Here is a 12,971-nt window from a genome sequence, read left to right on the forward strand (position 1 = left end):
CATTTGCAATGTCTCCCACCTGCCTTCTGATCTTGGCCTCTGCTGTCCCACAGGACAAGTTCTTCATCCCAGCAGCTTGGTCTGGCTCCTGGACACATTGCACTGTCTCAGCTTCTGCAGTTAATCCCACTCCCTTAAGACGTTTGTCCCCTGCCTTCTTGTTTGTACAAACCTTTCTGATCTGCCGCAGTCTACATCACCTCAGTTCACACTTCCACTCTCCAAGAGTAAAAAGAGATTCCAATAGAGCAAGTGAGTCTGAAGTCTGTCTCTGAACTCCCAAGCAGGCATCTCTCCTGTGGGGTCACGAGTTCTCCTGGATGGCACTTGTCACCCCTCATGCTTGCTGCCTTGCTCCGACAGTCACATCCCCAACATATTCACTCCCCCTTTGTGGCACGGTGTGGTCCTGGGACTGCCCATCTGACATCCTTCTATTTCCAATGTGGTTCTCAGCACGACTCCCCTGTTCTGCCCTGGTTTACCATGCTACCTGATGACACAAAATAACCCTTGGAAACTCTGGAGTCCGTGGATGACTTAAGGATCTAACTGACTTGCACTCCTCAGAGCTTCATCTCATCAGGTCTGAGTCCATCAGTGTATCTAAAGGGAAAGATGGCTCCACAAGATGGACACAACCCTGAGTAATGTGAGAACAACATCTCACCATCCTCTTTCTGAGAATTTAAGTGAATGTTGTCACATCTATTAGGCTTTGCTTTCCCAGTTTGTCACAAACACGCCTCCTTCCCTCTCAGGGTTGTAAATGCTGGGCCTGACCTGGGAGTCACTTCCAGGGGTCGTGGGGAGTGTCTCATACAAATAAATCCCACATGTTCTGAGCTGATGGGAGACACTTTTGGTCTCCTGCAGGCTAAGTTCTCAGCTGGGTTAGGGCACTCTCAGGAAGTTGGGAAGTGCCCTTTGCCTGCCCTCTCACCTCTTCCTGATCAGGTGAGCGACTTCAGGATGTTTCCAATAATAGGTCTCAAAGCAAAGAACTCTCATTCTCACGATTAAGTGAGTTAATCCACATAAAGTGCTTTATACTGCGTGTTGATGTGTAGGCTGCATCATGAACGAGTGTCTTGCCGAGGCAGAAAGCGGAGGCTAAAATCCAGCCCACACTCCATTTTCTAGGCCTTGGCTGCCCAGAGGTAGGTAGCACCCTTTTTAACCTGTGCAAAGGGACCATTGGTTATTCAGCCCTGAGCCCACCAGATTGAGGGAAGGAAGCGGGGAAGCAGAGGGGAGGGGTTGTTTCTAAGTTTCATGAAGACTCTGCATGGGCCAGTGCAGGCCACGTGAGGGCATGACACAGCCTTGATAAATCCTAGCTATTACAGCTTTTATGACTGAGCGCCGATAGTGACTACCTTAAAGAGAGACCGTCTCAGAACCAATTACTGAGATACCAAGTATTAGGGCTTTAAGTTGACAGCAACAACCAGCACACAAGCAAAGAAAATGCATTGTAATCTAACTGAATGTCCTCTCGCTGATCTAGCCCGTAAACTAACCAGAAATAATTTCTGGGTATGGTTGGCCTTTTTCTGTCTTTGAAAACAGGAATCTTCCTTTAAGAGAGAAGCCACCACATATTTTCACTACGAAGTGTGATGCCTCTGACCTATTCTTCTGGATTAGAGATTGGCTCATGTTATCCCATAGAGTTCTTGTTCGAATAACAATCAGGCATAGAACACATTTATTTTAGGCAAGTGTGAGAGATAGAGCAGTGTTTTATTCAGAAAGGAGCAAGAAAAAAAAGTACTTTTCTTCCCATTGTAAATACTGTACAATGAAATTCTCAGACATGACATCATCAGTTTCTGGTTTCACAATGAGGAATCTTAGTTGATAGAGCTGGTCAGGGAAGAATGAGAAGCAGATGCAAGCAGTTTCAGAGTTTTTAGAATTTCTAAACTCTGTTAGAAAGTATCCATTTGAAATAAGCTCTCCAGGAATTATAGAATTTTTCATGAACAACAAAGGGGTGAAAGTGGTAGGTTTAAGAAAAGCAAGTTTTTTAAGTGTTACCTAATTTATAATATGTGATTATAATAAAAACATGGAAAACTATATTCTCATGCAAGACTTTGTTTTAGCTTCAAGGAGTTTAAAGTCATCAGACTGGTTTAAATAAATGTCTAAAGCCTATTGTTTATCACCCTTTCTAGATAAATTGTACCACTTTCAAAGTACATGAAGAAAAGAAATACAAAATTGAGTTTCAAAAAGTGTTATGTTCAGGGTAATATAGGCATTCAGAGTTAAGGACTTCAAGACACATTGTTCAGTTCAGTTCAGTCGCTCAGTCGTGTCCGACTCTTTGCAACCCCATGAATCACAGCACGCCAGGCCTCCCTGTCCATCACCAACTCCCAGAGTTTACTCAAACTCATGTCCATCGAGCCGGTGATGCCATTCAGCCATCTCATCCTCTGTTGTCCCCTTCTCCTCCTGCCCCCAATCCCTCCCAGCGTCAGGGTCTTTTCCAATGTGTCAGCTCTTCTCATGAGGTGGCCAAAGGATTGGAGTTTCAGCTTCAGCATCAGTCCTTCCAATGAACACCCAGGACTGATCTCCTTTAGGATGGACTGGTTGGATCTCCTTGCAGTCCAAGGGACTCTCAAGAGTCTTCTCCAACACCACAGTTCAAAAGCATCAATTTTTCGGTGCTCAGCTTTCTTCACTGTTCAACTCTCACAATTAAGAGACTGCAAAGCTGCAATTCAAGGACGATGGAGCAACTCCAAAGAATGGAGATTTTTCCAGTACAGTTTACAGTTCTCAGTACTTATATGACTTAAGAAAAAATATGGATTCCCCCCCACCACTCTAAGTGCATGTCTTTTATGAAGAAAACATATCAAAGGAGACATATGTTTTTTAGAAAAATGCTAATGTCAAGAGTATAACATCTTCCAAGTTCAACCTAAAATATTGCTAAATGTTGATGGGGGTTAACTATTTGCTATTTTCATAGGCGTATCACAGAAAGCTCACAATTATATCACATTCAGGAAACAACAGTTATCCATCTTATGAAAAACACAGAGGAGAAAGAATCTATATCAATAATACATAGTCAATTAAAATATCCATGAGTAAAATATACACAACCAAATAAGTTATACAGAAATAAAGAGAAATAAAGCATAGCCAAATTAACATATGAAGTAGATGCTCAATCTCATCCATTAAAAAGATGTTAAGATCTAAAGACTATTTTTTTCCCCTGTGAAATGATTTCAAACTTTTTTTTTAACTTGGTATATATGAAAGTATAATAGCATAAACACATAAACCTACATATACTCTGCTAATGGGATTAAATGCCAGTGCTATCAAACTCCAAGAGATCGTGAAGGACGGAGAAGCATGGCATGCTGCAGTCCATGGGGTTGCAAAGAGCTGGACACAAATGAGTAACTAAACAACAGCAGCTGTCCTGCAGGAGGGCTATTTGGCAGTATATAAAAACTGTTAGTATTTGATCCAGAAGGTTTATTTCTAGTAATTTGTTCTAAGAAAGTATTCCCATATAACAAAGGAAAAAGTTTCATATAAGGTTGTTCATATTTTTTATAATGGCCAAATATTAAAAGCAACTAAAACATCTATCTATAGTGAGCTTTAAAACATAGTTTGATTACTAAGCTGTAAAAAAAAAAAAGAATGAAATGCTATTTGCAGTTATGTGGATAGATTATCATAGCATACAAAGTAAGTCAGAAAGAGAAAGACAAATACCGTATGATATCGTCTATATGTGGAACATAAAATATGACACAAATGAACAAAACAGACATAGGGAGCAAACTGTGGTTACCAAGGAGTCAGGGAGGGTTGAATTGGGAGTAAAGGATTAACAGAAGCAAGCTATTATATATAGAATGAATAACTAGCAAGGTCCTACTGTATAGCACAGGGAACTATGTTCAATGTCTTATAATAAACTATAATGAAAAAGAAAAGAAAAAACACTGGTAATATGATGTAATACTATACTTCCACTAAAAAGCCATGTTTTAAAGACTATTTGACATAGCAGAACAGAGAATTGTTCACTTTATAATGTGACAAGCCAGCAAGATACAAAACTCAATATACATCAAGATTTCAAATAGGTGAATGTGTATATAATATATGTATCTGTCTTTATGTACATCTAGGAGATAACACTACTAAATGTTAACAGTGTCTCTCTCCTCTTAGTAGAATTAAACTTATTTTATTTTTTTCTAAATGGAGAAAATATGTAACCAGCCTGTACATCAGTTGAAGTATTACAAAATATTCCTAATTCTGTAGTGAATGAATTAGCAAACATGTCAATTTGCTTGACTTGTTAAAATATATTCAACAGTTGAGCTGAGGAAATATAGTCACAGTAACTGTACACTGCTTGAATGGGTCTGAAGACACATCTGTGACCTAATAAACAAATAAGGTGTGGTGGGAACCAAAGTGGAAAATCAGGATCCCAGGCACAAGCTCACAGCATGTCCTCTGTAATGGGACACACTAAGCCAATCTCAGCCAGAAAGCATTAAAAACTAGGAGAGACTAACCCTGACTAAGAAGAATGTGAATGCCTCACCACAGAGTCAGAAGCAGAAAATGAGGAGTCTTGTTCTCCGACTTTACGTGGAAAAGAGAGCCATTTCTCTTTGCCCCTTTGAACACAAGGCATCCTGTACATCTGTCATGAGTGCATCTGGCTCCAAGCCACAGAAACTCCAAGTAAGCAATGGATTAAACAAGTTAAGGGATTTTCCTTTTCCTTGTGTCCAGCTGCCCATGGTGTAGTAACTCCATAACGTCATCAGGTACCTGGCTGCTTCTACTTGCTGATTCAGTCATTTTAGTGGGTGGCCCTTACCCTCGTACTTGTTACAAGTGGTTGCAAGATGGTGCTGTCCAAGCAGAAAGGGCATGGAGAAATAAGAGAAAAGCAAAACTTCATGCTCAGGAAGCTGTCACCTTAAAAAACTTTCTTGCTCAGAAACTTCCATGTATGTCTCATTGGCCAGGATGATGCTCATGACCACTTCTTGAAGCATGGGAGGCTGTAAATAAACTTTTTCACCTGAGCACATTACTTCCCCTTGCTGAATAATAAGGAAGAAGAAGTGTGGGAAATGGGCAGGTGGCAATCACTGTCTTCCACACTCTGGTACCCAACAGTATGTGGCATCCACTTTCAAAAGCTGACAGTTTGTGTGGGCCAACAGGTGGCCTCAAGTCTATTTAACCAATTCCCCACAAGCTCTCTTGATGGAGGTTGCTACATCTTTTACCTTTACAGCTCCATAGCACAAGAGCATAAAACTTCCAGCCGCAAACATGGAAAGCAAGGGGGAAAAGAATAGGTCAAAAGACTATTTCTATCCTCAATCACAGTCACTGTTAGTTCTACCCATCATCCCCTCCCTTCTTTCTTGCTTATAAAATGAACATCCACTTGACTTGTCATCAATGTGCCAAGGTGCATGTTGCTGCTGCTGCTAAGTCGCTTCAGTCGTGTCTGACTCTGTGCGACCCCATAGACGGCAGCCCACCAGGCTCCCCCGTCCCTGGGATTCTCCAGGCAAGAACACTGGAGTGGGTTGCCATTTCCTTCTCCAATGCATGAAAGTGAAAAGTGAAAGGGAAGTCACTCAGTCGTGTCCAACTCTTCATGACCCCATGGACTGCAGTCTACCAGGCTCCTCCGTCCAAGGGATTTTCCAGGCAAGAGTACTGGAGTGGGTTGCCATTGCCTTCTCCGAGTTGCATGTTAGGGGCTGGTAAATTATAGCCTCCCATCAAATCGGTTCTCCTGCCAGTTTTTTGTTTGTTTGTTTGTTTGTTTGTTTTTTAACATTTTGCTGTGTTTTATTTATTTATTTTTTTATTAGTTGGAGGCTAATTACTTCACAACGTTTCAGTGGATTTTGTCATACATTGACATGAATCAGCCATAGAGTTACACGTATTCCCCATCCCGATCCCCCCTCCCACCTCCCTCTCCACCCGACTCCTCTGGGTCCTCCCAGTGCACCAGGCCCGAGCACTTGTCTCATGCATCCCACCTGGGTTGGTGATCTGCTTCACCTTAGATAATATACATGCTGTTCTTTTGATACATCCCACCCTCACCTTCTCCCACAGAGTTCAAAAGTCTGTTCTGTACTTCTGTGTCTCTTTTTCTGTTTTGCATATAGGGTTATCGTTACCATCTTTCTAAATTCCATATATATGTGTTAGTATGCTGTAATGGTCTTTATCTTTCTGGCTTACTTCGCTCTGTATAATGGGCTCCAGTTTCATCCATCTCATTAGAACTGATTCAAATGAATTCTTTTTAACGGCTGAGTAATATTCCATGGTGTATATGTACCACAACTTCCTTATCCATTCGTCTGCTGATGGGCATCTAGGTTGCTTTCATGCCCTGGCTATTATAAACAGTGCTGTGATGAACATTGGGGTACATGTGTCTCTTTCAGATCTGGTTTCCTTGGTGTGTATGCCCAGGAGTGGGATTGCTGGGTCATATGGCAGTTCTATTTCCAGTTTATTAAGAAATCTCCACACTGTTTTCCATAGTGGCTGTACTAGTTTGCATTCCCACCAACAGTGTAAGAGGGTTCCCTTTTCTCCACACCCTCTCCAGCATTTATTGCTTGTAGACTTTTGGATAGCAGCCATCCTGACTGGCGTGTAATGGTACCTCATTGTGGTTTTGATTTGCATTTCTCTGATGATGAGTGATGTGGAGCATCTTTTCATGTGTTTGTTAGCCATCTGTATGTCTTCTTTGGAGAAATGTCTGTTTAGTTCTTTGGCCCATTTTTTGATTGGGTCATTTATTTTTCGGGAATTGAATTTCAGGAGTTGTTTGTATATTTTTTAGATTAATCCTTTGTCTGTTTCTTCATTTGCTATTATTTTCTCCCAATCTGAGGGCTGTCTTTTCACCTTACTTGTAGTTTCCTTTGTAGTGCAGAAGCTTTTAAGTTTCATTAGGTCCCATTTGTTTAGTTTTGTTTTTATTTCCAATATTCTGGGAGGTGGGTCATAGAGGATCTTGCTGTGATTTATGTCAGAGAGTGTTTTGCCTGTGTTCTCCTCTAGGATTTTTATAGTTTCTGGTCTTACATTTAGATCTTTAATCCATTTTGAGTTTATTTTTGTGTATGGTGTTAGAAAGTGTTCTAGTTTCATTCTTTTACAAGTGGTTGGCCAGTTTTCCCAGCACCACTTGTTAAAGAGGTTGTCTTTTTTCCGTTGTATATCCTTGCCTCCTTTGTCAAAGATAAGGTGTCCATAGGTTCGTGGATTTGTCTCTGGGCTTTCTATTCTGTGACATTGATCTATATTTCTGTCTTTGTGCCAGTACCATACTGTCTTGATGACTGTGGCTTTGAAGTAGAGTCTGAAGTCAGGCTCCTGCCAGTTTTATAAATAAAGTTTTATTGGAACACAAATGAGCCCATTCATTTACACATTGTCTATGGGTCACTTTTATACGATGGCAGCCACACAACTGAGCAGCTGCTACAGAGACCATCTGGATTGCAAAACTTAAATTACCTACTATGTGGCCCTTTAAAGAAAAAGTTGGCAGACCCCTGTCCTAGATAATTACCCATGATTGGACTGACCCAGCTAAGACATGGTTCTTCATTCTCCCACCCTCCCTCACACCTGGGGTGACCATAGGATCATACAACTGGACAACTGCTGGGACGCTTCTGGGCGAGTTTTTAATTTCCTTGAATAAAAGGGTAGCCATAGCCAATCCATCTTCCTCCCTCCTTCTTCCGGCCTTGAATGGGGATACAAAAGCTGAAACTACAGCAAACAACTTGGGAGCATTAGGCGAAAAGCCAAAACAAATCCTAAATCTCTTAAACCTGACACCTTTAATCCACGACATCCATGCTGAGAACAACCTACCTCCAGCCTTCTTATGTGAGCATAATATTGTGTGTATGTGTGTGGGGGGGGTGGGGGGGGAAGTGTGCACTCAGTCATGTCCGACTCTTTGCAACCCCTTGGACTGTAGCTCACCAGGCTTCTCTCCATGGAATTTTCCAGGCAAGAATACTGGAGTGGGTTGCAAGGGGATCTTCCTGACCCAGGGATCAAACCCACATCTCCTGTGTCTCCTGTATTAGCCGACAGATTCTTTACCACTTAGCCACCTGGGAAGCCTGAGCATAATATTCTGTGAGTTTGTTTATTTAAGCACTATTATTGGACTTCCTGGTTTTCATTACAGTTGAATACTGTATATAGCTTAACAATATAACTTATGTCCAAGAGGGCCTTTTTGATAACTCCCAACTATGCCCTTAAAAGAGAACATAGCCCAGAACATATTATATAGTACTCTGTGGTTATTTAAAGAGCTGCCCACATTTTTCTTTTTAACCATGAACTTCAGGTTATTATAGAATAAAATACAGTGTAGTAGTTTAAGAACAAAGGATTGGGGCTCTGCTTGAGTTGAACTCTCTGGCTGTAATGCTTACTATTATATGACTTCAGATAAGTTATTTGATTTATCTAGAAATGCCATTATGTGAAAAATGGGAAAAATAATACTTCATCATACAGCTTTTGTGAGGATTAAATTAAACTATGAATATATGGCACTTGGCCTGCTCATGCTCAATAAATGGTTAAAATAATTGAGATATGATTTATAAACTAATTTTAATAGTTATCCCTATTCTTTAGTCCCTAAAGAAAACAAAGTATTTAAGAAATTACAGGAAGGGTATTCCTTGGTGGTCCAGCGGTTAGGATTCCATGCTTCCACTGCAGTGGGCAGTGAGTGGACTGCAGTGAACCCTAGTCAGGAAATAAGATTCTTCATCCATGCAACCAAAAAGAAAGAAAGAAAAAGGAATTACAGGAATCCATCCAATATTAAACACAGAATAAAAATAATCAATTTTAGATTTCTATGAAAGAAAAGGTATTTTTTAAAAACCTCTGCATTTGGAAAACTTACCTTTTGAAATTCTACCTCCTCTAAACTGTACTCACCTGGAAAATTGATTCTGTTTCTCTCACCTTGAAGATATATCTTTATATCCTCTTATTTCCATTAATCTATTCCTGCCTCTTCTTCTGCACCTTCAGATATGTTACTCAGTAATAAATCATTAAGTCAACAATATTCATCGAGCATCTGTTATGTTCAGCAAAATTAGAAACATTTTCATTCTTCTGTGAGAGAGAAGCCAGCATTCCACAGGTAACCACGTCTTCTGTCAACACAAGTCTGCAATCTGACAGCTGACACTGAGAGTCTGAAAATTGTAATGCTAGATATTTTTGTAATATACAATTTTGTGGAATTTTTGAATGGCAATACAAGGCATATTCCTTATTACATATAATCCATCAAAGGTCTGGGACACCACCTTATAATTATTTACTGCATTACTGCAATTAAATATATTAATACTCTAAGAAGAATGAATAAATACTAAACACAGACTCATAAAATTTATGTCAACTTCTACTGCCAAATAATTTAGGCCAAGTGAGGTTTTATCACCAAACAAGTTATATAGACCTTTTTATTTTTTCAGGTTTTTTGAATTTCAGAATTGGAGGAAAAGACTTGTAGATTTGTACCACACATTTCAGTAAGATGTAATACAGTCTTGACAAATGAGCAAATCAAAAATGGCTTTTCTCTCAATAGCGTTTTTTGGGTATATAATTCAGCAATGTTTAGTATATTGACAAATTCTTAGAGTTCTGAATCTGCCCTATCTGCCCACATTTCCTCATACTATTTTTTTTAATTTAATTGGAATATAGTTGCTTTACAATATTATGTTAGTTTCTACTGTACAGCAAGGCGAATCAGCCATATGTATACATATACCCCCTCTTTTCTGCATGTCCTTCACATTTAGGTCCCCACAGAGCACTGAGTGGAGTTCCCTATGATAAACACTATGTTTTCATTAGTTATCTATTTTATGCGTAGTATCAACAGTGTATATATGTCAATCCCAATCTAATTCGTCCTTTCCCTCCCATTCTCTCTCGGTATTCATACATTTGTTCACATCTGTGTCTCAGTTTCTGCTTTGCAAATAAGATTATCTATACCATTTTTCTAGATTCCATATACAAGCAATTTACATATTTGTTTTTCTCTCTCAATTCACTCTGTATGACAGTCTCTAGATTTTTCTATGTTTGCAAATGGCAGAATTTCATTCCTTTTATGGCTGAGTAATATTCCATTGTATATATGTACCATATCTTCTTTATCCATTCCTCTATGGATGGATATTTAAGTGTTTTCCATGTCCTGACTATTGTAAATAGTGCTGCAGTGAACATTGGGGTGCATGTGTCTTTTTGAATTATGGCTTTCTCTGGGTATATGCCCAGTAGTGGGTTTGCTGGGTCATATGGTAATTCTGTTTTTACTTTTTTAAAGAACCTCCATACTGTTTTCCATAGTGGCCGTATCAATTTACACTCCTAATAGTGTAAGGGGGTTCCCTTCTCTAAACATTCTTTGCAGAATTTTTTGTTTGTAGATTTTTTTGATGATGGTCATTCTGACCAGTGTGAGGTGATGCCTCATTCTAGTTTTGATTTACATTTTTCTAATAATTAGTGATGTTGAGTATATTTTCCTGTGTTTGTTGGCTATCTGTATGTCTTCTTTGGAGAAATGTCTGTTTAGGTCTTCCACTCATTTTTTTTATTGAGTTGTTTATTTTATTGATATTGAGCTACATGAGCTGTTTGTATATTTTAAAGATTAATCCTTTGTCAGTTGCTACATTTGCAAATATTTTCTCCCATTCTTTTGAGGGTTGTCTTTTCATCTTGTTGATGATTTCCTTTGCTATACAAAAGCTTTTAAGTTTAATTGGGCCTCATTTGTTTATTTTTGCTTTTATTTCATTTCTCTAGGAGGTGGGTCAAAAAGGTCTTGCTGTGATTTATGTCAAAGAGTGTTCTGCCTATGTCTTCCTCTAAGAGTTTTATAGTGTCTGGACCTTCAAAAAGTATGGAATGTTTCACGAATCTATGTGTCATCCTTCACCGGGGCCATGCTAATTTTCTTGGTATGGTTCCAATTTTAGTATATGCCCTGCTGAAGTGAGCACTCAATAACTTTTTGATTATATGAACTAAGCCAGTGGCTCAGTGGTAAAGAATCCACCTGCCAATGCAGGAGTCGTGGGAGACACAGGTTCAATCCTTGGGCTGGGAAGATCCTCTGGAAGAGGAAATGACAACCCACTCCAGTGTTCTTGCCTCGAAAATCTCATGGACTGAGGAGCCTGGAAGACTACAGTTCAAGGGGTCACAAAGAGTTGGACACAGCTTAGCAACCTAGCCCACACACACAAGCCAAGGGCCAGACATACATGTCCTCAGACTGCTTTTTATAAATTATATAGAAGAATCTCAGATAGAAAAAGTTGTTCAATATCCTGCTCCCTGACCCTAGATTGCAGCTTTGGATAGTCCCAGCTCCCACAGATTAGAAGGAAATCTTGTGCTCTCCTAGGAGGAGAGTGTATGAATGAACATGCCAAAGACACTACTCCTACATTTTGGAAGAAGTCAGTGAGATATTCTTTTCTTTCTTATTTATGATTTTGAAAACTGTGGCCTGTGTAAGCCAGATTAGCAGGTCCTATTCATTCATCACTTTCACCTTTCCTCTTTGGAAATGTGAGATGCATGTCCAATGCCCAGAAAACCTGAAAACAACCAGTTTCAAACATTTCTTCTCCCACACCTCGTTTGATTTTCAATTTAGCTTTAAACTTGGAAACAAATCTATCTTTGGAAGACATGGACTAAGTAGAAGAGCTTTAAGGAACTCTTAAGCTCAACAGCATAAAGCTATGAGCAGAACGTTTTTGTTAATATCAATTATTACAGCTTGCAAGGTAAACAAGTTTGATAATGAGTTCCTCCAGGCTAGAGTCAAAGCCAAAATAACAGACATTTTGGAAAATTTTCAAGTCCACATAGTGGCCCTAATCTATAAAATTTATTAAAAAGTCTATCATGTAATTTAGCACCCACTACTAGTAACCTATTTTGCACAAATATTCTCCCAGGTGGTGAGTGTATACCAATGCCTCTATTCATTGCCTTGACCTTGACTCTTAACCTTGAATCTTTATTCACTTCCTTTGGGGTCAAAGGCAAATTCTCATTCTAATGGTGACAGCTCAAAGATACAGCTTATTTTTGTGGCACCTTTGTGCAAATTACAAAAGACTGCTCACTCTGGGAGGACAAATCAGAGCAGAACTGAGGGCATCATATCAGCCATCACCGTTGCCAATGGCTCTGCAAGCAGCATGCAGACACAGTATGCTATGTGGCTTTTGTCAGAGAGACCGGAAATTTGCTGAGGTTGAACCCTTTATTGTTGGGCCAAGATTTTAAAATCATTCATCAAATTTTTTGTGTTTTCTGAATTTTAGGGCCCTGAAGTAAAACATTTGTTCTCCCACTTAAGTTTCTAGTTCTAGAATCACTCCAGACCCCCGACTGTGCTTTCTCCCACTGTCATCACTGAGATTGGGCCTCCTATGCTGGTCAGTTTTTTTGTACATCCAGATCCACCCTCCACCCTTCTCTGTCCTAAGACTCCTAAGGCGGGGCTCCTGACCTCCTGTCCTGGGCTCCTAAGGCCTGACATTTGCTGATTGTGACACTCAGATACCTTTGTCCTCTGGTTGGGTTTGACCAGTGTTGGTGAGAAGTTCAGTTCAGTTCAGTCGCTCAGTCATGACCGAGCGAAGTCTGACTCTTTGCGACCCCATGGACTGCAGCACGCCAAGCCTCCCTGTTGATGAGAAGGCTGCAGGCAAAGAGAGATAAAGGTATTGATTCCCAAGCTCAAGCTCCACCCCCACTCCACTTCCCACGCTTGGTCAGCTTCTGGCACTGCTTTAGGA

At 40.0% G+C, this 12,971-nt stretch overlaps 1 non-coding gene across 1 annotated transcript; it reads right to left on the reverse strand.

Moving 5' to 3' along the window:
- Nucleotides 1–11,047: 11,047 nt before the first annotated feature.
- LOC136146772 (U6 spliceosomal RNA) lies at nucleotides 11,048–11,151 on the reverse strand. Its single transcript, XR_010659060.1, has one exon. It is a non-coding gene; the product is annotated as a U6 spliceosomal RNA (small nuclear RNA).
- Nucleotides 11,152–12,971: the final 1,820 nt, after the last annotated feature.

This window comes from Muntiacus reevesi, chromosome 14 (genome assembly GCF_963930625.1).
Source record: "Muntiacus reevesi chromosome 14, mMunRee1.1, whole genome shotgun sequence".
Classification (NCBI taxonomy): Eukaryota; Metazoa; Chordata; class Mammalia; order Artiodactyla; family Cervidae; genus Muntiacus; species Muntiacus reevesi.